Here is a 4,734-nt window from a genome sequence, read left to right on the forward strand (position 1 = left end):
AGTATATTTACTGAATAAACCTATTTTTAAAGATATTCATAAAAATCACAACACAAGAAAATTCCACTTTCAATAGAAAACGGAGATCAGCTGTTATTTTGAGGCTGCCAAATATTTGTTATAGAAATTTTTACAAGCCTAGCCACATGGAAAATATTGTCAATATTTGGGATATATGACAAACGGTAGAAATTTCGCTTGTGCCACGGCGAATTTATACAAGGTGGTGCAGAGAACATGTATTTACTGAGAAGATGCAAACCACAAATGGAAACTATTGAGTGTCGGAACTTAACAGATGTAGAAGGTTTTAACCACGGAATCCACTTTTTGCAGATTTTTTGGTGGTTGATTCTGTTAAATTCACTGTTAGCGGCACAAAATAATGTCTAGCAACATGTATTAGGCCTGGGTAACGGCGCAAATTTTTTGGCGCTGACACACTAACTCCAGCGCCACTGTCGGAATCAGCACAGTGTGTTGGCGCAATTGTGCCTCTTCAGGCTAAAGCTGGGTGATATCGGTTGAGAAAAAACTCAAGTATACCCAAGTTCAAAACCGAAAACTACACAAACCCATCATTTTCACATTCAGAAGGACCGCGACGAATTCTAGCAACACCACCTTGTATAAATTCGCCTTGTGCTACACATCCCTTCTATTTCGGGTGTTCTTTGCTGGTTCTTTGCGACACCTGGTGTTGTCAGAGTTCCGGTGTTGAACTAAGGTGAATTAATAAAAGGTGGTATCGGTTGGGCAAAAACAACCCAAGTATACCCAAGTTCAAAACCCAAAAATACAACAAACACATAATTTTCACATTCAGAAGGACCGCGGGTAATTTTAGCAACACCACCTTGTAAAAATTCGCCTTGTGCTGCACATTTTACAAGTGAAACTTCGCCTTTGTGTGTTCTTTGCTGGTTCTTTGCGCCGCCCGGTGTTGTCAGTGTTCCGGTGTTGCTGGCGCCATTGCGTCACTGAGTTGTGACAATCGGTATCGGCGCCAGTAACTCAGCTCTCGGTATCAGCGCAATGGCGCGGCGCCGCACTGTGTTACCCACGGCTAATATACTCCGTGTTGCAGGGTAGTAAATCGGAATTTTGGGATATTTTTACTTAATATTGCCAATTTTTAATAATTTTTTTTAATTTTTGCTCTTTTATATGCAAAACAATTATAATAAAGCAAATAAAGAACCGGAATTATTTGATGCAAAACCATTCCGATTAATTGATGCCCAATACCATTTGTATACCTATTTTACATATTCCATAGATTGTTCATTTTTTAGGTACGCGACGCAAATCAACTTGTGAACGGATCATGTTTGTAGCGGGGTAAGTGTGCAAGGTGTATGAATGAATGTCTTGCTTGTGAGAAGAGTGAGTTCGGGGAATAGTAAGCGCAGTGTCTGTATGTTTTCATTTGTAGTATTTGTATGTATGTAAATACATAAGTACATAGGGATGTAACGGGTGATTTTTTTGAGGTTAGGATTTTCATGCATTAGTATTTGACAGATCACGTGGGATTTCAGACATGGTGTCAAAGAGAAAGATGCTCAGTAGCGCTGTCAAACTATCGATAGTCAAGTCCATCGATGTTTTACGATAGTCTTAAGGGTGACTATCGATACTATCGATAGTATCGACCCATTTCATATGTTTTTTTAAATCCATTTATTTTTCGTTATCTTGCTCTTATAAATTTGTTTATTTTAGCGGCTCACGGTTGCATTTTAGAATCGAGAAATATTCACTCGCCGTGTAAAAAAAGCGATTTCATAAATTTTCCCTGCAATTCGCCTTTCGGAAATAAAAAACATTCTTTCGAAAGGCACTTTACATGCAAGGTGCCACTGCTCATGCAACTGCTTTCTGAAATTTCTCAATTTTACAGTCTACTGCATTGCCCGGTCTGACACGCTCTTAAGACGGCAATGTAACCCTGCTATTCCCACGCTTAAAATAAAAAATTACGCTTTTAGAAATAATGCCATGAACCAACTAAACAGATCACCCAGCACAGCAAGCGCGTATTTGTAATTGCAATTGAGAAAAAAAAAAAAAAGTTTATAATGTCATTTTTTAATCGGTTGTTTCATTCATGCACATGGTTTCATTCCGTTTCACTCACATGGCGGCGAAAAAATTACGTCACTGCGAAAAATAATACTTGTTTCTCGCACACCGCCATGGTTGATCTTTCTTTATTCGTTCGTTCATGAAATAATGCTGCCAAATTTTGTTCTCTTTGAACCAATACGTGTAAAAGTCTAAAGCGCTAGGAAAGAGAATTCGCTATCAATAAAGCGATAGTGACGATAGTACTAAAACTATCGATAGTTATTTCAAGTGACCAGACTATCGATACTATCGATAGTATCGTCGATAGTTTGACAGCTCTAATGCTCAGTATGCTTTGAAATTTCATCATGAATAGACTTACTAACGAGCAACGCTTGCAAATCATTGAATTTTATTACCAAAATCAGTGTTCGGTTCGAAATGTGTTTCGCGCTTTACGTCCGATTTATGGTCTACATAATCGACCAAGTGAGCAAACAATTAATGCTATTGTGACCAAGTTTCGCACTCAGTTTACTTTATTGGACATTGAACCAACCACACGAATGCGTACAGTGCGTACAGAAGAGAATATTGCGTCTGTTTCTGAGAGTGTTGCTGAAGACCGTGAAATGTCGATTTTACGCAAAGATCTTGGTGTAAAACCGTATAAAATACAGCTCGTGCAAGAACTGAAGCCGAACGATCTGCCACAACGTCGAATTTTCAGTGAATGGGCCCTAGAAAAGTTGGCAGAAAATCCGCTTTTTTATCGACAAATTTTGTTCAGCGATGAGGCTCATTTCTGGTTGAATGGCTTCGTAAATAAGCAAAATTGCCGCATTTGGAGTGAAGAGCAACCAGAAGCCGTTCAAGAACTGCCCATGCATCCCGAAAAATGCACTGTTTGGTGTGGTTTGTACGCTGGTGGAATCATTGGACCGTATTTTTTTCAAAGATGCTGTTGGACGCAACGTTACGGTGAATGGCGATCGCTATCGTTCGATGCTAACAAACTTTTTGTTGCCAAAAATGGAAGAACTGAACTTGGTTGACATGTGGTTTCAACAAGATGGCGCTACATGCCACACAGCTCGCGATTCTATGGCCATTTTGAGGGAAAACTTCGGAGAACAATTCATCTCAAGAAATGGACCGGTAAGTTGGCCACCAAGATCATGCGATTTGACGCCTTTAGACTATTTTTTATGGGGCTACGTCAAGTCTAAAGTCTACAGAAATAAGCCAGCAACTATTCCAGCTTTGGAAGACAACATTTCCGAAGAAATTCGGGCTATTCCGGCCGAAATGCTCGAAAAAGTTGCCCAAAATTGGACTTTCCGAATGGACCACCTAAGACGCAGCCGCGGTCAACATTTAAATGAAATTATCTTCAAAAAGTAAATGTCATGGACCAATCTAACGTTTCAAATAAAGAACCGATGAGATTTTGCAAATTTTATGCGTTTTTTTTTAAATAAAAGTTATCAAGCTCTTAAAAAATCACCCGTTATTTGGTTTGATGTTCATAGATTGATTAGAGTAATTAGAAGCAATTGCATTTTTGTTTGCATGAACACTAATCAATTATGTACGCGTATGCATATGTACATACATATATGTATTTATGTATGTACTATAGTTTGTTACCTGTACATATGCACATTTATATCTATGTATTATTCACAAGTAAATATTAATTTAAACATATGATCATAACCATTTAATTTAATATTTCTTCAATGTGGATAGATAATACTCAATTTCTTGATTAAACATTAAAATATTCATCAACTAATAAAAATTGGCGAAACAATGGTGGTTTTCTGCACACACAATTCCACGAAATTTGAGCGTCGCAAGCTTGCGCATGAAATTGAACGAGATCATAAAACACTGCTTGCGCTAGAGGCGCAAGATTATTTTCGCGTGCTGCATTTTTGCTAGGGATCAAATCCCAGTTGGAGAAATTTTTTTTTCGTTTCTATTTTTTTAATGTAATTAAATTTTCCTTTTTTAATTTTATGTTGACCTTTGGGGTATATTTTATAAATTAATTTTTATTTATAAAATGTATGCATAAAAATTCTCATAAGAGGTCGGGCAGCGTAATATGCTTCGATGAAAAAAAATATTTCATAGCCACATACCTATATGTATTTGCGAAAAATTAATAAAAACTTTTTTGTAAATACTTTCAGTTTCAATTCATTTATTCAGTTGCATGTACATAATTTTTTCAATGATTTTTTTTTGCCAAATATATTTTTTTTTAAAGATAAGTATACCAAAAAAGTACTAAAATTGGTCAAAAAATATTTTTAATACATGTTCTCTGCAGATGACTATCCCATCGTTGTTGATCCGGTACCCACAAATCGCCATGTTGTCGAGTTTGTAAAAGTTAGGACCGTTAAAAACAAAATTAGTGAGTGAATACAATGGAATTAATTGTACAGGGGTCATTCAATGTAAAAGAGGAAAACAAAATAAATTTATATATGCCGTAATTATTCTATTTCAGTAGTAACCTCTTTTTAAATTACTACATTTCATTAATATGTTGAAAATATTAAAAAAATGTAGTAGTAACTTTTGTCTATGAAACTTTACAACTTTAAATATTTTTCAAGGAAGATTATACAAACCTAATTTTTATGGAAA

The sequence above is a fragment of the Rhagoletis pomonella genome, unplaced genomic scaffold, assembly GCF_013731165.1.
Source record: "Rhagoletis pomonella isolate Grant_MI unplaced genomic scaffold, Rhpom_1.0 Rhpom_scaffold_00007, whole genome shotgun sequence".
Lineage (NCBI taxonomy): Eukaryota > Metazoa > Arthropoda > Insecta > Diptera > Tephritidae > Rhagoletis > Rhagoletis pomonella.